This window comes from Dipodomys merriami, unplaced genomic scaffold, assembly GCF_024711535.1.
Source record: "Dipodomys merriami isolate MVZ:Mamm:240054 unplaced genomic scaffold, mDipMer1.0.p SCAF_141, whole genome shotgun sequence".
Lineage (NCBI taxonomy): Eukaryota > Metazoa > Chordata > Mammalia > Rodentia > Heteromyidae > Dipodomys > Dipodomys merriami.
This window is the reverse complement of record NW_027202727.1, coordinates 2,727,619-2,750,172: the sequence shown is the minus strand read 5'-3', so window position 1 is coordinate 2,750,172 and position 22,554 is coordinate 2,727,619. Positions and strand designations below refer to the sequence as shown.

General features: G+C 38.4%; 1 non-coding gene across 1 annotated transcript; it reads right to left on the bottom strand.

Annotated features, from left to right (window-relative positions):
* Positions 1-21,657: 21,657 nt before the first annotated feature.
* On the bottom strand, positions 21,658-21,764 carry LOC138826300 (U6 spliceosomal RNA). The gene has a single exon (XR_011371646.1). It is a non-coding gene; the product is annotated as a U6 spliceosomal RNA (small nuclear RNA).
* Between the last annotated feature and the right edge of the window lie 790 nt (positions 21,765-22,554).

Sequence of the window (22,554 nt, the reverse complement as noted above, 5' to 3'; positions counted from 1 at the left end):
CAAGGTCTTTTGACAAGACAACTAGAAGAGTTATCACTTAATCGAATAGTAATGAGGAATAGGTTTGTAGATAAAGATCAAAGCTCACTATGGGATCTTTTGAGTTTCTTAAAATCAGCAGCTAGGAGTTGTCAGTAGACAGGATGCTATAAAGGACTTGAATTAAAGAAAGAACAGAGCTGGAGAAAAAAATACAGAAATAATTACATGTACTCAATGGTAACAATCATGAGAAAGAAGATTACAGAACTAAGCCCTGAGATACACAAATATGTAAAACATGACAAATGAAGAAAAACTAATAAGGATATAATGCAGACTTATAGAGATAGTTATTTTTAATGTTTAAGGGCTATGAAGTGATTGTGTGATGACCTAAAATTTAAGAAATTGGTAAGGTCAACTCTTCCTTGGGCCAACCATAGCTGATAGTTTAAGTAAAATGGGGCCACAATAGTGTGTCTTGATATACCAAAGTGAAAACAGATCAATATTTGGAAAGCTATTTTTGGACATGTGGTTGGAGTGACAAACACTGCAGTTTGTTCAAGTGTCAGTAGAAACAGTTTTAGCACAATGATAGAATTCTTTCAGGGATCTGGTAGATTTTCCCTGTCTTCAATTTCCCTTTTTTTCTGAGAACTAAAATATCATCACTGGAAGCCAGTCACAAATTGTGCCTTTGGCAAGTTACCAGATATTCAGTCTATCACATACCCAAATAACAGAAAATGGGAACAGGTATACATTGAGCACCACAGTAGACAGGTCTCTGGACTTTCTCATGAAGAGCCTTCTGCTGTTGTGGGATAGATAGGGCTGGATAATATACAAAATAGCCATCATACATTGAAAGTATTCTGCTAAGTTGACACCTGAGATACTGGATGTTTTAACTGCATTTTATTGATTTTGATGAATCAGTTAATCAGATTCCTTATACCATATCATGTTACTAGACTGTGAAATGCATGTTTATTGCATTTTCTTTGTATAACATATAGCATGTTTTGAAATTTGGTAAAATCATTCATCATTTTATTTTTTTCAATATGGATTACTTCTAGTTCTCAAGAGTGGGGAAATGCCCTGGAACTTTGTACCTTGAAGTCATATGTTGCCATGTGTCATATGCTATTTTCCTTGTACAGAGTTGGTAATAAATCATATGTAATTTATTTTTTATTTTAATTTATTGTTTATTGCAGAGTTTGAACTAGGGCCCTGGGCACTGTTCCTGAGGTCTTTGGCTCAAGGTTATCTATCTACAACATCGAGCCACAGTATCAATTTTAGTCTTGTGTGATTAGTTGGTGATAAGTGTCTCAAGGGAACTTTTCTGCCCAAGCTGGCTTTGAACTGTGATCCTCAGATATCAGCCTCCAGATTAGCCAAGATTACAGGCAAGAGCTACCAGCACCTGGCTATATGTAATCTAAAGTGAAGTTTTCTTCAAGTGTTTAATCCTACATTGAAGTTATTTTTCTTACAAACTTCCTAATACATATGTAATCTATTCTATTTTGAAAAGTACTGTTGTACCTCCCACTTATTTATGGCATTTCTGAAATCCAAGTTCCTCTGTGTTTCAAGGTGGATACTTTTGCCTGTAACAAGTATTGTTGTTGAACACATAACATCTGGCTACTTAGAAAACAAAAGATGTGAAACTACCGTAGCCAGATAAAGAACTTCCAGGACAATTCAAGGGCAACTCATGTACTGTCTGTGTAGGTGAATAGGGACCATAGAAAAGAAATTCTTATACTTGTAAGTGATTGAGTGTTTGTGCACATAGATGATCACTTGTTTATCTGTTGCTATAGTTTTACACATTCACTAGTAAAACTATATCATGTGTGTGTGTGTGTGTGTGTGTGTGTGTGTGTGTGTGTGTGTGTGCAGATCACAGTTTCCAAAATCCAGAGAACCACCTCCATGGGCATCACTTTCTTATGTTGCTCTTTGGGTAATAAGAATGAAACCTGGAACTGTCAAATGGTAGAGAAATTACTCAGTGATTCAAGCATTTATCTTTCAATATGTTGCTTGCTCCTAACACTAAAATTAGGAAGACTGTTAATATATAATATATGTTATAATATATTTAATATATTATACATAACATATAATATATTGCATATTATAATATATGCTATATATAATACCTGACAGTAGTATATATTTATAAGGAAAAATACAATAAACCTATCTATGTCCATACTTTCCTAGCCATGATTAAGTTCAGTAGATTATATCTCAATAGGAAAAGTCTACTGAAGTTCTGAGGACCTTGAGCTAGATAAGAATTCCTGTAAAAGAAGCCTCTCCTCAATTATGAGAAAAGATAAGTTTGGAAATTTGTTTTTTTTTTTTCGGGGGGGTGGTCATGGGGCCTGAACACTGGGCCTGGGTGCTGTCCCTCACCTCTTCACCTCAAGGCTAGTGCTCTACCACTCAAACCATAGCACCACTTCCTTTTTTTTTTTAATATTTTTTATTGTGAAAATACTGTACAGAGGGGTTACAATTACATGGGCAAGATAATGAGTACATTTCTTATCAATCATTGTAGCCTTCTCCTTTGTTTACCTTTCCCATCCCTTCCCAGCCACCCCCTCTGCCTCCCCACCCAATCCTCCACCCCACCAAAGTTGTAAAATTTGTTTTTGACATGACAACTTGTACTTCTCATTGTTGCAACGGTCCACCTGTATTCTTATTTAAATGACTTGTTTTTCCCCTTCCCCTCCACAAATTAAACTGACATCAAATACAGTGAAAGCAGGGGTTATACTGTGAGGGAGGGACATACAAAGCAACAAAGAAATAACCTTACAAATGTGTTAGAAACAAATGCATGAAAGAAAAAGAACATTTAAATACATATCTTAGGGTTCATTCTCCTAACATCGCCTTATCTGACCTTTTCTGCTTGACTCATACATATACTAGATATTGCAAATAAGGGAAACCATGGGACCTATGTTTCTTTGGGGCCATAGCACCACTTCTGGCTGAGGAATCAAACCGAGGGCTTCATGCATGTAAGGCAAGCACTCTAACCTCGGAGCCACCTTCCCAGCCCAAATTTGGTAGTTTTTGAGAAGAGGAATTTGGCATTTGCTTTGCATCCTTGATTAGTAGGTATCTTTTTGCTCCAAATTTTGTCTCCTTTTATGTTCCCTAAACACTTACACAGGATCATCATTCCATAGCATATCTTTATGTCCTTCTTTTATTTATTTTATCATTATTGTTTTGTTGTTGTTGTTTTGCTGATGCTGAAGCTTGAATTCAGGGACTAGGCAGTTTCCCTGAGCTCCAGGCTAGTGATCTACCACTTGAGCCACATTACTACTTCTGGGTTTTTCTTCCTGGGCTTGCTTTGAATCATAATACTCAGATCCCACCATGCTGAGTAGCTTGGATTACAGATGTGGGCCACCAGGGCCCAGCAAGTAGCTCTGTTTTAGATATTATTCTAAAAGCCTCCTATCCAAGGTCACTCCTAAGATAGTAAATGGAACTATGCCAATAGTTCCTTCACATTTTCATCTCCTGTTATGGCTATGGTGTGTCTTTTCCATCTTATTTTTGAACTTACTTCACTGTTCTCTTCTTAATCCATTGTTCTAGGTGTGTTACTAAAAATTAACTAAATTTAGTGGGTAGAAACCCTAAATCACTCAACTATTAATTTCATTTAATTTTTTCAATATGATTGTTTTTCTGTACAAATATGAGCTTATACTCAGCTTCTTGCATCTACCTATTGGCATAAGCAGAGCCTAGGCTTATTCTACCTCAAATGCAAGAGGTTAGCCAAATAATAGCCTACAGTATTCCTGCCTAGGAGTCAGGACAAGTAGTTGAGTGCCTGAAAGAAGCAATGCATTCCTGGCATGGGAAGGGGTGGGAGAGACAAGAGCCCAGAGAGCAAACTGGCAGTCACAACATTTAACAACTTCTTCTTTGGGGAAACTGACCTCCTGCAAAGTGGTGGTGAGATAACACCTAGTGAATTTTCATATATGAAGGAAGTTGTCATGTCTCAGTACAAAACTCACTTGTAGTCAAAGAGAGGGTCATTCTTTTGTGTCCTACATAGGTCCAGTCTCACTTATTTCCATCTTAGACTTTTCCCAGACTCTATTCCTACCAGAAGATCCCTAATGAGGAGAAAAGTGTGATCTCTTGGCTTCTGACTGGCTCTGTGGGAGCTGAGGCCACTTTTAGTTTTGAACCTGTTCCTCCTGACAAGGCTGTGGTGGGTGGTGGGAAAGCTCATTCTCTGAATTGTGCCCTAGTACCAAATCTCTTCAGAGAAAGCCAAGGAATTACAGATTCTGCTTGGGGGGGGGGTGAGTTACTCCATTTCCAAAGAGTTCAATTAATATCTGATTCTGAGGCCAGGTGTAGGTCCTTCACCAGATCCTTCAAGCTGGAGTGGATGTTACCTCAGACTCCAGGCCATCCTCACATTTCTCCAGCTCTTTCTCATGAACAAAATGGTCATAGGAGTTGATTCAGAAACAAGGAGAAGTGAGAGTAGCAGAAGAATCATCAGAAGGGGGAGGAATTAGAAACTTTGGGTGAAAAAACTGCTCAGAAAATCTAGGATCACTCACATCATTTGGGAATCACATCATAAGATTAGGGAATAAAAGTAATAAATTACTACCTAATTAGTAACTCCGCTGCTCTGACTACATTACAAGTGTTCTGTTCAAAGGTACTGTCCTAGCTCTATTTTGATGAGGAAAATGTAGCACATTCACAAAGTTCTGAGTATCTTCATAGCCAGGTTGTTCTTACACTCTACTTTTCTGTTACTTTCCTTTGCTGGATTCTATCAATGACACTAGAAAGTGTTATCATCTTCAGACAAGTAATTACATTTTCTTTTAATCCATTTGTTATAAAAATAAAACAAATTATGGGGAAAACTATGTCTATGGTACATTTTCTTCCAAGGCATATTTATTTTATGTTAAGTATTATTTTAATAGTTTCATTTTTAAAACTTGAGGAAAATGTTTTGTTACTATTAGCACTAATTATTGCACCTGTTTTTGTATTTTTCCATGTCTGTATGTTTGTTATTAAGCTTATAAAATTTTCTTTTCCCCCAACTGTTGCCTTCTTAAAATTTCTTCAAATTATAAACTATATATAATAGTCCTGTATATGTTCATTGATATATTTAAATTTTGATCTAATATCCACATATTATAGGTTATCTTCAAACTGTTGTAATTGCTCTGAAAATCTATATGGAGGTCCCTCATTAAAGCAAAAACACAATGCAACAAAACCCAGTGAAAATAGGATTAGGTATCTATCCAAAAATATTTAGCAATGATACAGTAGAAACATTCACTTCTCACTGGGCGCCGGTGCCTCACACCTGTAATCCTAGCTACTCAGGAGGCTGAGATCTGAGGATCGAGGTTCAAAGCCAGCCTGGGCAGGAAAGTCTGTGAAACTCTTATCTTCAATAAACCACCAGAAAACCGGAAGTGGCAATGTAGCTCTAGTGGTAAAGCACTCGCATTGAGCTGAAGAGGTGAGGGACAGCACTCAGACCCAGAGTTCAAGCCCATGACCAACAAAAAAAAAAAAGAAAAAGCTGATAATGAGCTGAGCTGTTAGAGGTAGTTTCCCTAAAGATCTAAGAGCTAAAAGTGGAGTGGCAAACCCAGAGCTCTGCACTACATCAGTCCACCATGCCAATTGCTTCTACCATAGTACTAACTACCCAGTTTGCACACTCATGACCTTTTTACCCTGATTGTGCCCCACAATCCCTCACAACTTTTACTCTTTCACTTTGTCTATGCTTTCTTGTCCCTGCTAAACTCTTCTGGATGCCTGTATTAGCTACCCCAACCCTTGCAAAGCTGTTGCTGCTACCCAATTTCCTGCCACTTCAACTCAGTTATTACAGTCACAATTACCCTTTCGCTGGTATCCTAGTCTCTGCTACTCTTTTCTGCTACCCATAATTCATAACACCATTGTTCCAGCCACTTGACCCCTGACACCCTTGTCTCTGATACCACATTCCCAAACAAAACAAGGGAAGAGTGGGCACAGACAGTCGACTTGGGTACTCCTCTTGCAGGCACATTGGGACATTCTTCCTCAGGTATTTAACACAAGGGACTTATTGGCGGTGGAAAGAAATGAGGTTACTCAGAGGTGACTAATATCCAAGGATATCAACTGACAACTTGTTGCTAGGAAAAGAAAGCCCTAAGGTGAAAGTTAATGAGAAAAAGTTTTACAAAGATATTGGGGATGATGCAATAGGTTTAGCTTAGTCCCTTCTACTAGTGATCTGAATTATTTTTTGACATAGATATGTAACTACTTTGCATTTTAAAAATTATATGAAGATGCATCTTTGTGTGGTATTTATATTAATTTATGAAATAGTTGCATATGATCACATTAATGATATTCAATATTTTATGTTCAATGTTATGCTCATGAGGCTGCCTTTGGCAATATGAATTGAGCTCTCTAACAACAAATGGAATTTCATTGTCAAATACTACAAGGAGATTACTGATGCTAGTACCAAAATGAAAGCTGGAACAAAACAACTGAAGAAAGCTGCAAGTTTGATGGGAAGGGGTCAGTGGTAAGGGCTATGATGAAAGAGAAATTTTTCACCATGGAATCTTGGAAGAATAGAATGTGTTTTGTTGAATTACTTAGCTTTTTAAACCTTTTAGAAAGCAGAACATTATTTTTATTCTTGCTTTTTGGTAGCTGTTTAATGAATGGTTTAACAAAAAAATTATCAAAATGACTGAAAATTAAATGATGTGAATTATCAGATTAACATTATACCTAAAGTTGCCCTGAGATGCAGGAAGATTGGATTCTTTTCTATTAAATTAATGGAATAAACTTCCTTTTGAATGGTTGGACAGTCCATGACACTTGTTCCAAAACAAGAAAAGATACTGGAGAGAAAAAAAAAGAGGAAGGAGACTCAACGAAGCTGAAATTAGCATGTTCTCATTTGGAGTTTAATGGTTTTTTTTCTACAAAGAATAAGAATTTCATCTTAACATAATAATTTCAAAATGGATGTGCTACAGGATAGCTTGTAAATGTAATATTTAATGCTGTTGAATTACTTGAAGACAAATGTTTACAGAAAACTTTAAATTCCAGAAAAACTGTAATGTTCCAATAAACACCTGGAAGAAATATAATTTAAAAATTCATGGTTCAAAGCAAACCCTGGCAGGAAAGTCTGTGAGACACTTATCTCCAAACAGGAAGTGGCACTGTGTCTCAAGTGGAAGAGGGCTTCTCTTGAGCTGAAGAACTCAGGGATATGTTAAAACCCAGTCCCTGAGTTCAAGCCCCAAGACTGACAAAAAGAAATTTAAAAAAAATTAAAGCATTAGGGATGGGAAGGAGACTCAGTAGTAGAGTGCTTGTCTTGCATGAATGAGGTCCTGGTTTCAATTCCTCTGCACCACATAAGCAGAAAAAACTGGAAGTGGTGCTGTGGCTCAAGTGATATAGCCTTGAGCTGAAGAGCTCAGGGACAGTGCCCAGACCCAAAGTTCAGGCCCCCTACCAACAACAACAACAAAAAAAATTAAAGCATCAAACAATCTGAAGAGGTTGTCCAGAATAATGAGTGCCGCATTATCCGTTTACATGACTTAGTGACTTGAAACCTAGTTTACCAGGGGAGGTGGTGGGCAATTTGTGTCTTTGCCAAAACCTGCGAAATTATTTTGTACTTTCCCAAGGAGGGACAAAACAGGGAATGGGGGGAGGAGGATAGGTGTTTGGGGGCCTTGCCTTTTGGTTCAGTGATTGTTTTCTGGAGTCAAATTCAGAGAAATCCTGCTTGCAATCCTAGTTGCATGGGGAATGAAGAAGCCAAGCCCTGGAATTGGACTTTGCACTGTCCTTGGCCCGGTTCCAACCACCACTGGATAATCCAAGTCCCATTTCAGGAACAAGATGCCTTGAAGACTACTGATCCACTGGGCAGGTGGACCTAACCACAGCCAGGAAAGGCAAAAAATTCAATGCCGAGGGCATCACTGGAAATCTACAACAGGCAGAGATTTTTAAATATATTTTATTGTAAAAATACTGTACAGAGGGGGTTCAGTTACATGAGTAGGGTAATGAGTACATTTCCTATCGAGCATTGTTACCTCCTCCTTGGTTTTTCCCCTACCATCCCTTCCCTCCCCACCTCTCCAACTCCTTCCTCCTCAATCCCTGCCTGACATTGTAAATTCATTTTCTACATAGTGTCCTGTACATCTCTTCATCACAATGGGTCAACCTGCAGTCCCATTTAAGCATTTTATTATATCCTTCCACTCCCCAAATCACAAAAGTAAATATAGAAGATGCAGAACATTGGAATCAAATACAGTGAAAACAGGGATTATACCGTGGGGAGATGAACCTACAAAAGAATCACATACTGCATTATAAGTATATTAAAAACAAAACCAAGACTGATTTGGGGTATCTTTCACTTAACATCATTTTATGTGGTCATAATAACATAACTTTTTATCTTTTCTGCTTGTCCTAGACATGTACTAGTCCTTGCAAATAAGGGAAAGTATGGAACCTATGTTTCTCTGGGCCTGGCTTACTTCACTTAATATAATTTTTAACAAGCCTTTCCATTTCCTAACAAATGGGGCATTGTCATTCCTTCTAATGGAGGCATAGAATTCCATTGTGTGTGTGTGTGTGTGTGTGTGTGTGTGTGTGTGTGTGTGTGTCACATTTTCTAGATCCATTCATCTACTGAGGGGAATCGGGTTTGGTTCCATATCATAACTATAGTGAGTAATGCTGCAACAAACATGGTTGTGCTGGTAAAATGACCTTGTTTGTGATCATTTGGGTAAATGCCCAAAGGTGGGATTGCTGGGTCATAGGGAGCTCTAAGTGGAGTCTTTTGAAGAATTTCCATACTGCTTTCCAAAGTCGTTGAACAAGTTTACACTCCCACTAACAATGCAGTAGGGTTCCCGCCAGCATCTGTAATAATTACATTTCTTTTTTAAAATTTAATTTAATTTTATTTGTGAACATACTGTACAGAGGGGTTACAATTACATGGGCAGGATAATGCGTACATTTCTTACCAAGCATTGCAGCCTCCTCCTTTGTTTACCCTTCACATCCCTTCCCAGCTTCCCCCCTCCCCCCAATACCAATCCTTCTCCTCCCCCCCCCCCCCCGCGTTGTAAAGCTCGTTTTGGACATGACAACTTGTACTTCTCATTGTTGCAACAGGTCCACCTGTATCTTTAAACAACTGGTAATTACATTTCTTGATTATAGACATTCTAACTGGAATGATGTGCGATCTCAATGCTGTCTGATTTGCATTTCTTTTATGGCTAGAAAAGTTGAGCATTTCTTCATGTGTCTAATGGGCATTTTCATTTCCTCTTCAGAGAAATCTCTCTTTAAGTCTTTAGCCCATTGAGTTATCCGGCAGTTGTTTCTTTGATGATTTGTTGTTGGGGAATTTAATTTTTTGAGTCCTAAGTATATTTTAGATATAAGACCTTGTCCATTTTATGACTCATGAAGATCTTCTCCCAGTACGTGGGTTGTCTACAGTTCTTGTTAGCATTGACCTTTGCCTTGCAGAAGCTCTGCGGTTTCAAGCAATCCCATTTGCCCAACCTTCCTTTGATTTGTTTTTTTTCTTGTTTTCTATTAAGAAAATTTTGGTGTGTGCTAAAGAGCCCTAGAGTTTCTCCAATTCCTTCATGTAATGTTTTCACGGTGTCTGCTTTTATTTTGAGGTCTTCTGTCCATTTGGAGTTGATTCTGGTGCAGGGCAATATATACGGAGCTAGTTTAGTTTTTTTTTTTTAATATAATTTTATTTTATTTCAGAACATACTGTACAGAGGGGTTACAATTACATTGGCAGGATAATGCATACATTTCTTACCAAGCATTGCAGCCTCCTCCTTTGTTTACCCTTCACCTCCCTTCACAGCCTCCCCCCTCCCCCCCACCCAATCATACCCCCTCCCCCCCCCCACACCGACATTGTAAAGCTTGCTTTGACATGACATTTTGTAGTTCTCCTTGTTGCAACAGGTCCACCTGAATCCTTAAACGACTTGTTTGTCCCCATCTCCTCCACATGTTATACTGACATCAAATAAAGTGAAAGCGGGGGTTACACTGTGGGGGAGGGACATACAAAGCAACAAAGAAATAATCTTATAAATGCGTTAGAAACACATACATGAAAGAAACGAAAACATTAAAATACATATTTAAGGGTTCGTTTTCCTAACATCACATTATCTGACCTTTTCCGCTTGACTCATACCTATACTAGATATTGCAAATAAGGGAAACCATGGGACCTATGCTTCTTTGGGCCTGGCTTACTTCACTTAATATAATTTTTTCCAAGCCTTTCCATTTCCTAACAAATGGGGAAATGTCATTCTTTCTCATGGAGGCATAGAATTCCATTGTGTATATATACCACATTTTCTTGATCCATTCATCTACTGAGGGGCTTCTGGGTTGGTTCCATGTCTTAGCTATGGTAAATAATGCTGCAATAAACATAGTTGTGCTGGTAGCTTTAGTGTGGTCTTGTTTGTATACATTTGGGTAAATGCCCAAAAGTGCGATTGCTGGATCATAGGGGAGATCTATGTGAAGTCTTTTCAGGAACCTCCATACTGCTTTCCAAAGTGGTTGGACAAGTTTACATTCCCACCAACAATGAAGTAAGGTTCCTTTCTGTCCACATCCACTCCAGCATCTGTTGTTAGAGTTCTTGATTTTTGCTGTTCTAACTGGAGTGAGGTGATATCTCAATGTTGTTTTGATTTGCATTTCTTTTATGGCTAGGGATGTTGAACATTTCTTCATGTGTCTTTTGGCCATCCTTTCTTCTTCAGAGAAGCTTCTCTTTAATTCTTTCGCCCACTTATTTATTGGGCAGTTGTTTCTTTGAGGATTTGTTGTTGGGTGGTTTAATTTTTTGAGTTCCAAGTGTATTTTAGATATGAGACCCTTGTCCATTGTATGGCTAGTAAAGATCTTCTCCCAATCGGTGGGCTTTCTATTGATCTTACTAGCTATGTCATTTGCCCTGCAGAAGCTCTGCAACCTTATGCAATCCCATTTGTCCAACCTTTCTTTGATTTGTTGTGTTTCCGGGTCTCTATTCAGAAAATTTCGGCCTGAGCCAAGGAGACCTAGGGTTTCTCCTATTCCATCCTGTAATGTTTTCAGAGTGTCTGCTTTGAGTTCAAGGTCTTTGATCCATTTGGAGTTGATTCTGGTGCAGGGTGATATATAAGGATCTAGCTTTAGTTTTCTACAAGTAGTTAACCAATTTTGCCAGCACCATTTACTGAAGAGGCTGTCTTTCTTCCATTCTATTTTTTTAGCTTCCTTATCGAAGATTAGATGGCTATAGGTCTGTAGGTTCATTTCTGGGTTTTCAATTCTATTTCATTGGTCCTGAGGTCTGTTCTTATGCCAATACCAAGCTGTTTTGATTACTATGGCTTTATAGTAGAGTTTGAAATTTGGTATTGATATTCCTCCAGCAGTGTTCTTTCCGTTGAGAAGTGTTTTTGCTATTCGGGGTCTTTTATTGTTCCATATGAATTTTTGGATTGCCTCTTCTATTTCCTTGAAGAATGAGGGTGGAATTTTGATAGGTATTGCATTGAATTTGTAGATAGCCTTGGGAAGTATTGCCATTTTCACGATGTTAATCTTGCCAATCCAGGAGCATGGGAGGTTTTGCCATTTTTTAAGTTCTCTGTTGATTTCCTTTTTCAAGATTTTAAAGTTTTCATCATAGAGGTCCTTCACTTCTTTACTTAAGTTAATTCCTAGGTATTTTATTTTTTGTGGGGCTATTACAAATGGAGTTGCTTTCCTAATTTCAGCCACACTTTTCTCATTGTTGGCATACAGAAAAGCCATTGATTTTTGGGGGTTATTTTATACCCTGCTACTTTGCCAAAGTTTTGAATCAGCTTGAGTAATTTGGGAGTGGAGTCTATGGGATTCTTTAAATACAAGATCATGTCATCTGCAAAGAGGGAGAGTTTTATTTCTTCTTTCCCTCTTTGGATCCCCTTTATGTCTGCATCTTTTCTTATTGCTGTAGCTAGGCATTCTAATACTAGATTGAAGAGAAGTGGAGAGAGTGGGCATCCTTGTCTTGTTCCTGAGTTAAGAGGAAATGGCTTTAGTTTTTCACCATTGAGTATAATGCTGACTGTAGGTTTGTCATATACAGCCTTTATTGTATTGAGGAATGTTCCATGGATTCTTAATTTTTCCAAAACCTTCATCATAAAGGGGTGTTGGATCTTGTCGAATGCTTTTTCTGCGTCTATTGAGATAACCATGTGGTTCTTGTTCTTGCTCCTGTTGATGTGATGAATAATATTAATTGATTTGCGTATATTGAACCAGCTTTGCATCCCTGAAATGAATCCTGTTTGATCATGGTGTATGATTTTTTGGATGAATTGTTGAAGTCGATTGGCCAAAATTTTGTTGAGAAGTTTTGCATCAATATTCATCAAAGAAATGGGTCTATAGTTCTCTTTCTTTGATGAGTCCCTGCCTGGTTTTTGGATGAGGGTTATGATGGCTTCATAGAATGTGTTCGGTAGTGAGCTTTCTCTTTCAATTTCATTGAAGAGTTGGAGGAGAATTGGTGTGAGCTCTGCTTTGAAGGCCTTGTAAAACCATCTGGTCCTGGACTTTTCTTAGCTGGGAGGTCTCTTATTGCTGTTTCTATTTCAATGCTTGATATGGGCCTGTTAAGATAGTTTAACTCATCTTGGTTTAGTTTTGGCATGTCAATATTTGCTAGGAAGAGGTCCATTTCTGTCAAGTTGTCGAACTTATTAGCATAAAGTTTTGAGAAGTATTCCCTTATAATGTTCTGAATCTTGGTTGTTTCCGTGGTGATGTTTCCATTCTCATCTCTGACTATTAATTTCGGTGTGTTCTCTTCTTTTTTTGATAAGATTTGCTAAGGGTCTGTCAATTTTGTTAAGTTTTTCAAAGAACCAACTCTTTGTTTTGTTGATTCTTTCTATAGTTTTTTTGGATTCTAATTCATTTAATTCTGATTTAATTTTGATTATTTCTTTCCGTCTACTGGATTGGGGTTTATCTTGCTGCTCTTTTTCAAGGAGGTTTAAATGTGTCATTAAATTGCTAGTTTCAGATCTCTCCAATTTGTTGATGTAGGAGCTCAGAGCTCTAAACTTGCCTCTGAGTACTGCCTTTGCTGTGTCCCAGAGGAGCTGGTAATTTGTGTGTTCATTTTTGTTGAATAGCATGAACATTTGAATTTCCTTTCTAATCTCTTCCATGACCCACTCATGATTCAGTAGTGTGTTGTTCAGCCTCCATGTGATACCGGACTTTCTTTGGTGGCTTTTGGTGTTGAGTTCTAATTTTATTCCCTTGTGGTCAGAGAGAATGCAGGGTATAACTTCAATGTTTCTGAATTTAGACAAGTTTGCTTTGTGGCCCAAAATGTGGTCTATTTTAGAAAAGGTTCCATGTGCTGCTGAGAAGAACTTGTATTCTGATGCTGCTGGGTGAAATGTTCGGTAAATGTCTGTTAAGTCTAGTTGATCTATGCAGCTGTTTAGATCTGCGGTTTCTCTGTTGAGTTTTTGCCGAGTTGATCTATCTAGTGGGGAGAGTGGTGTGTTAAAATCCCCAACAATTAATGTCTTTGGATCTATATGGGATTTGAGGGAAAGTAGTGTTTCTTTGATAAATTTGGGTGCTCCATTGTTTGGCGAATAGATGTTTAGAATTGTAATATCCTCCTGAAGGAGAGATCCTTTAATTAGTATGTAGTGACCTTCTTTATCTCTTCTCACGATTTTTAATTTGAAGTCTATTTTATCTGATATTAGGATTGCAACTCCCGCCTGTTTATGAGGGCCGTTTGCTTGGTAGATTTTGTTCCAGCCTTTAACATTGAAAATGTGTTAGTTTAACAGTTGTTTAACCAATTTTGCCAACACCATTTACAGAAAAGGCTATCTTTTTTCCACTCTATTTTTTTAGCTCCCTTTTCAAAGATTAGGTGGCTATTGGTCAGTGGATTCATTTCTGAGTCTTCAGTCCTTTTCCATTGGTCCTCAGGTTTGTTGTTGTGCCATTATCAAGCTGTTCTTATGACTGTGGCTTTTTAGTCGAGTTTGACATCTGGAACTGATATTGCTTCAGCACTGTTCTTTCTGCTAAGGATTGAAAACCTACAGTCAGCATTATAGTTAATGGCAAAAAGTTAAAATCATTTCTTATAAATTCAGGAATGAGGGGCTGGGAATGTGGCTCAGTGGTAGAGCGCTTGCCTTGCATGCATGAGGCTCTGGGTTCCATGTCTCAGCACCACATAAGCAATAAGAATAAAAGCCGGAAGTGGTGCTGTGGCTCAAGTGGTAGAGCGCTAGCCTTGAGCTGAAGAGCGGCGGGACAGTGTCCAGGCCCAGAATTCATGCCCTATGACTGGGGCATGAAATAAATAATTAAAATAAATTCAGGAATGAGATAAGGATGTCTGCGCTGTCCACTCCTCTCAAATTAGTATTAGAATGCTAGCTGGGGCAATAAGACAAGATACAAACTTAAAGGGGATCCAAATAGGGAAAGATGAAGTAAAACTATTCCTCTTTGCAGATGACATGATCTTGTATTTAAAGAACCTCATGGACTCCACTCCCAAGTTACTTGAGCTGATCAGAAACTTTGGCAAACTAGCAGAATATAAAATTAACCCTCGGAAATCAATGGCTTTCCTGTATTCCAATAACGATAAGAGTGAGGCTGAAAATAGGAAAGCAATACCTTTTTAATATTCGCAAAAAAATACAATAGCAAGGAGTTAACTTAAGAGGTGAAGGACCTCTATGATGGAAACTTTAAAAACCTGAAAAAGAAAATGAAAGCAGAACTAAGGAAGTGGGAAACCTCCCACGCTCCTAGATTGGGAAGATTAACATCATGAAAATGGCAATACTGAAAAAGGCTATTTCCAAATTCAATGTGATACATATCAATATCCCAATCTCACTTTCAATGAAATAGAAGAAGCAATCCAAAAATTCATATGGAAGAATAAAAGACCCTGAATAGCAGAGAGGATTTTTGTGATTCTCATTTTGTATTACCACTTTCATTCTACAAAGTAATCTATGGATTTTAACTTTCTTCCCTTCCTTTGGATAAACCTCACAAAAACCCTGCCTCTAGCTCCCAAGACACCTAACTCTTAGGTCTGGACAATTGTTCCTAGATGGTGAATTACTTAGTTGTATTTTGAACGCATAAAACATGCATATAAAACTAGCACATTTTGATCTCATGAGAAAACTGCCTTTTTCCCTCTCTCAAATTCATTTCCTGATAGGCATTTTTAGAAAGAATCTATTTTCTTTTTTAGATGAAAGGCTTGTAGGAAACTATGTTTATAATCTGGCTCTTCCTCCTGTACCTCAACACCTAAAACACAAATTTCACAAAGCATTTATAAGAAACAATACAAAAACCAAAACACTGGGAAATGCTCAGATGCAGAAAGTTTTACAAAACCCAGAATATAACTCTGCTGTCTGAGGCTGGGGCTCTCTGTGTAAATTAACAAACCCCAAAAGAGCAGCCAAGAGTACCAGACATGAGTGTCTCTGGCTGATACTCCATGGACAAGGAGCATGGAGGGGCATCCTGAGCCTGCAGGAGAGTGTCGGGAGGAAAGTTTCCCTGCCAGCCTGAGTACAAAAGTTGGCATCACCCCACCTGGGCCTGTATTTCTTGTCTTCTCCCCACAGCTGAGAACAATCGTCCCCTACTCCATGGAGGATACTGTACAAGCTGATCCCCAGAGCGGCTTCTGTTTTGTCTGCAGTCCTTCCTAGGTGGGTCCCCCCTCCCACCGTGTGTGTGTGCTCTCAGGGGCTGATCCTTAGGGCCCAGGCCCATGGGGCTTGTGGGTATTATATGTGGGTCAGTGGCACTGTGTCATTCACACAGCAGCTTCCCTAGTCCAACAGCAGGTACAACCTGATATTCTCCCACAGTCTCAGGTGAGGTGCCCAGAAGCACCCGTGTTGGGTAGGCTGCCACAAGGCTCCTACTTCATCAGAGGGGCCAGATGAAGTGGCTGCTGACTGAATTACTAATTATTTTATGGAGCAGTTATAAACAAATTGATACATATTACTGTATGATATATAATGCTATATCCTTGAGTCTCTAGTCTACAAAATCATTGAACTTGATACTAGCAAGAATGTATTTTATTTGATGTGTTTATAAGCCCATAATGGCAAACTGAAATGAAAGTACAACAAAACTCTTCTCCAAAAAACACACTCTAAAATCACAGAATTTGAAAAAAAATTGTATGTAAGTGCAAATGAAATTATACTAGGATAGTAAAATACACACAAAAATATTACATTCGTTACATTCAAAAGTAAAATAAGTAAGTACAGAAAGAATTCCTACTGGATAAAAAATATTACAATGTTTAACAGGTAGAAGTGATATAGGTTATATGTTTCCTTTTTATAAAACTTATTTATATCTTCCTGTTCTGTTTATCTTAGTGAAGGAAAATGTTAGAAAGCAGAAATTATATGTGGCATCTCTTACTTCCAGTACTACAAAGGAGAGTGGCACTTCCTAATGGGAGTCCTGGGATGACACCCACACCCAGCTCATGTAGACCCATCAGAGGTCCCTGTGGTGACCCTGAGGGGGTCTGGAAAACCGCCCTGCTGTTGCAGCAGGTGCAGTATTTGTTGTGGTGGGCTGCATCCAACAAAGCTCCATCAGTGACCAGACCAAGCAACCCAGCCTCAGGTGCCAAAGCCAGGAGGTAAGGCAGGGCAGACCCCAAGTCCTGCCTTCCATGTGTGTGGCCTGCATTGCCAAGGCCAGACCCATTCCTGCTTTGGATACCAATGAGGGTAGAGGATGAGCCCATTGCTGCCAAAGGGAGCATCCCCGGAATGGCACCCAGAGCTGGGCCCATGTGGACCAGAAGGACAATGGAGGAGGCTATACAGCAAAGCCAAAGGGGCTTTGATCCCCCAGTGCTGCAGCTGGTGCACTGCAAGTCCATGCTCCTCTGGCACTGATGGGCATATGCAGGGATGGCACCTTACCCGAGATCACAGGGACCAGAAAATGGAGGTCCGTGGGGATGCTGAAGGGGCTCCAGGGTGCTCAGCTGCCACAGCTGTCACAAGCACGCTGGCAGAAGGGCCAGCACACGACTCTAATCCCCATTCTGCCCTAAAGTCTGAACCAAGGTTGGGCTGCCTGGCCCCAAGGGGGTGAATTGTCCACCAAGCCTTCCTTCTCTTGTGGACTGTGCAGTGTACAAGCATGGTGTTCTCCACCCCACACCCATGGGGGCAGGCAGTGACCCCACAAAAGAGTCTCACTGGGATGGCACTTGCACCCAGGACCACCGAAGACCAGTACCAGCACACCTGGCAGAGGAGAGGGCAGCAGTGGACTCAACTCCAGCCCCATGGCTGCCAGATCCTGGGTGAAATGGAACAAGTGAGAATGGGAAGGGAGGTGGGCAGGGTGGGCAGGGCTCATCTGGCAATGGTAGGGACCATGCACACCCACATCCCTTCACTGCACATCCACCACAAGGGAGGGGCCCCACTTCTCAACGGGTGACCTGAAGAGGCCCCACACCCACAAGGACTACATAAATGGAAGTTCACGTGGTGATATTGAAAGGGCTCCAGGGTACAGCCTTGCTCCTGCACTGATCAACTGGCACAAAAAAAAAAAAAAAGGAAAAATGACCACTACACCTTTTCATCAATGATAACCTATTATACTTTCAAAACAGTTTTACTTTCCTCTTGTCCTATATTTTTGCATGGGGCCCTCTGAATTAACCAGAAATCTCCAGGATTTTTCATGCACAGTAATACAAATAAATATAGCTTCTATTCTTTTTTGAATTAAGGGAGGTTGCATTTAGTTCTTTCCCATGTTTGATTCATGAAAAAGAAATCCTGAAGTGTATCTGTAAAACACAAAACTCAAGCTACCCAGAGAGAAATAATCACATGATTAGTGGTTCAAATGATATTTCATCTTTGCAATTTTTTAGAAAACTGCATTCTTGGGGCTGGGAAGGTGGCTCAGTGGTAGAGCACTTGCCTTGCATGCATGAGGCTCTGGGTTTGATTCCTCAGCACCACATAAGCAAAAAGAAAAAAGCCAGAAGTGGTGCTGTGGCTCAAGTGGTAGTGTGCTAGCCTTGAGCTGAAGAACTGAGGGACAGCGCCCAGGCCCAGAGTTCAGGCTCCACAACCGGACCACCCCCCAAAAAGAAAGAAAGAAAGAAAGAAAGAAAGAAAGAAAGAAAGAAAGAAAGAAAGAAAGAAAGAAAGAAAGAAAGAAAGAAAGAAAGAAAGAAAGAAAGAAAACTGCATACTACTTTCTACAATGAGAATATTAACCTGTATTTTGACCAAGAGAGTACAAAATTTCCTTTCCTCCACACTCTCACAACATTATTACCTTCTGAGTATTTCCAAGGGCAGGTTTTTCCTATGTGCAGTACCCCAGACTGGCCTTAGAATCAAATCCTCTTACTCCAACCCCCTAAATGCTTGGAATTACAAGCCTTTACCACCACACCTGACTCCTTTGATTTTGTTGAGAAGAGTTATAATAGTTATGAAGTAGTATCATAGTAATTTTGAGTTGCATTTCTCTAATGACTTCTGTTCACAAAGCATTAAGCCAGCATAGAAGTGGTATTAAACACAAATTTGTAAACCCACTGGTGATTTTCAGGGCTTTTTGGAAAGCAGGGCTATTCAGAACTTTCATCCATATTAAATCAAGTTTCTTGTTAATCTCATCTTTAATATCTCTATACAAAATGAATACTTAATTCAATATAGTAGAAAGAAAAAATTAAGCAACTCCTAACATTTTTCACTTTTCAATAAAATGATATTGCTTAAATCAATTTCTGTTTATGCTTGAGACTATACTACTTAATTTGGTTAGACCTTTTACAAAGCTTTATATACTTTATTTATTTTATGTTGATTGCTCTTTCCAAATCCTGCATGTCTAATTTTGGTTTCTTTCAGTCTCATGTAGTTCAGATTTCAAACCGTAGAATAAATGGAAGGAAACAAACAAACAAAAAAAAAAGAGTTCCTCTCATCTGATGATGCCTCTACAAGAATGAGGAAAGAGTTCATCCTGCTAAGGATCTATGATAGAATTTCAAAAAGAGAATTCATTTTTCTATGTTTTCCCTATCTTTGTGATGTACCTTAAATTATATAAAACAAAATACACTGCTCAGATACTCTTACGTTTTATCAGTTTTGTACATTTTCATATGGACTTCACATCTGTCTACAACATTCCTTCTTTATAAATGTCCCTGATATTTTTACACTATCAAGACATAAGATAACCAGTTTGATTTACAGCATGAGAGTTATCCTCCTGGCTTCCTTGGAAGCAGAGCATGGTCAATAGATAACATTACTTCTGGTTGCTCACTTCATGTAATGGTTTCTGTAATACATTTTATTTAGTATTTTAAAAACTGTTGGCTAAACTCAAAAGCTCATTCATAGAAGTTTATGTTAAGTTTTTCACAAGTTTTAATTCTCTTAATTCTTAAGATAACATTTGCTATAATACTAATATTATTACCATTTAAGTGTTGGGAAAAATTGTAATTAAAGGCACTAAATGCATGGCCCAAATACACACAGTGAGGAAAAAAATGAGTCAAAGTTTCCAAAAGTCTTTCAGCAATTCAGAAAAGGTAGGTAAAATCTCACCATTCTCTTACACTCTAAATTCAATATTAATATTGCTCAAGAAGTAATAGCATAGCAATTATTGCCGATGATGATTGTTTTCTGTCACAATTTGTCTTCAACACAGACTGTGTTGGTAACATTGCGTTATCATGCACAGAATTGAGCTTATACATTGAGTTTCAAAGACAGCCAAATTTCTTCTGTACTACAGTTCCATTTTTCTTTTTAAAAAGTACCAAAACTTTTAAATATCATCACTTTCTGTCTTTTAAGAATCCAAAAGAGAAATAAATTCACATTTAATTTAATAAATTCACCTTTTCTTTTAAAGCAAAGTGCTTTAAAAGTAGGAGATGATAAAAACAGGCCCCCATGAAGTAAATTTTCTTCTACTTTTAAAATTATTCTGAAAACCTTGTGCTGGTTGGTCACACCCATAATCTTGTTTACTTGAGATATCTACTCAGGAGGCTGAGATCTGTGGATAACAGTTGGAAGCCAATCAGGGCAAAATTATTTTTGAGATTATTTTTCAAAAAAATTTAATGAACTAGCAAAGAGCCAGGAGTGCAGATGTTGCTCACCAATCTAGAGAGGAAAGGCCTAGCAAGACCTTAAAGCCCTGAGTTCAAATTCTGAGCACTCCAACACACTTGTGTACCCGTGTGCACACACACACACACACATTTATTCAAAATACCCTCGTGTCGGTGTTTTGCATTAATTTATTTGTTAACAAGATTATATGGATAAAATAAGGGAAATAAACTCTTCAATCTCAGAACATTTTTATACATTTTTTATTTTAAAAATACTGCACAGAGGGGTTACATTTACATGAGCAAGGTAATGAGTACATTTCCTAACAAGCATTGTTACCTCCTCCTTGATTTTTCCCCCACCATCCCTTCTCTCCCACCTCCACAAGTACACTCCACTCCTCCTCTCTCCTTCCCCTACCTAAATTGTAAAATTCATTTTTCATCATACGTCTTGTGCATCTCATTGTTACAATGGGTCAACCCATATCCCTATTTAAGCATTTTGTTGTTTTCTTCTTCTCCCCAAATTAGAGAAAGGTATATACAAGATGTAGGCGCACCAACTTCAAATCCAGTGAAAAAAGGGGTTATAGCGTGGTTGAGGAACATATAAAGGAACAAAAAAAATCACATTGTACAGTATAAGTATGTTAGAAATAATAGCAAGATAGAATCACTTGTGTACCTATCTTGGTGTTCGTTTAGCTTAACATCATCTTATCTGGTCAAATGCACATAGCTTAAGACATTTTCTGATAATCCCGGACATATATTAGCTATTGAAAATAAGAGAAACCATGGGACCTATATTTCTTTGGAGTTGGCTTACTTCACTTAAAAATTTTTTTCCAAATCTTTCCATTTCCTAACAAATTGGGCAATGTCATTCTTTCTGATGGAGGCAGAGCATGCAATTGTATATATTTACCAGGTTTTCTTGATCCATTCATCTACTGAGGGGCATCTGGGTTGGTTCCATATCTTAGCTATGGTAAATAATGCTGCAATAACCATAGTTGTGCTGGTAGTTTTAGTATGGTCTTGTTTGTGATCCTTTGGGTAAATGAACAAAAGTGGGATTGCTGGGTCATAGGGGAGCTTTATGTGGAGTCGTTTGAGGAAACTCCATACTGCTTTCCAAAGTGGTTGAAGACTTTTACACTCCCACCAAGAATGCAGTAGGGTTCCCTGGTGGCCCCATCCCCTCCAGCATTTGTTGTTGTAAAAACATGGATTGCTTCACTAATTTTCAACTCGTCCTTGAGCAGGGGCCATGCTAATCTTCTCTGTATCATTCTGATGTTAGTGTATAGGCTGCCAGATTAAGCACAGAACATTTTTTATATAGAAGGTGTAATTTATTTTCTTAGTCAATTCCACAAAAAAGTAAGTTCAAAAGAATTGTCATGAAATTTTAGAATCATGCATTTCTTACATAAGCACACATTTTTGATGTTGGCATAATTTGTGGAGGGGAAGGGGAAAATGTTTAAATAGGGATACAGGTAGACCCATTGCAACAATGAAAGGAACTTTACAACTTTGGTATCTCTAATACTGCCATACCTGCAGATTGTAACTTCATTGCTTCTTTTGAGGTAAGTATCACTATTCCTGGGTCTGCTTGGACTGTGGTCCTCCTAACACAAGCAAAACACATAGCACGCATCAAATGGTTAGAGTTTCTGAAACTTCCTTTTTTTTTTTTTTTTTTTTTGGTCTGGGCTTGCCTGGAACTGCAATTCTCTAATCTCTGTTTTCTAAGTAGATAATATTAAAGGTTTGAGCCACTTTATCCAGTAAAAGTATACAATTTCAAGATATCTTGATATTGCCTATATTTGTGCTTAACATATATAGCTAACCTTAATTTTCTCCCTCTTTTGTTTAGTACTCTGTGTTGAAAACATTGACTTTCTTGATATACATGGCTTTGTTTTGGGTGGAATCCCATCACAATCCAAAAAATCTTCCAAAAAGTTTATGTCAAGAATCATGGAAAAGAAGGCTTCAGGTTGGAAAGAAAACACTGATCCTTAACTTATAATTGCAGTATATTTATAGTGTTAGTCAATACTTTCTGAAGTATGAGAAGAGAAGGAAGACAGAAATGTGAAAGA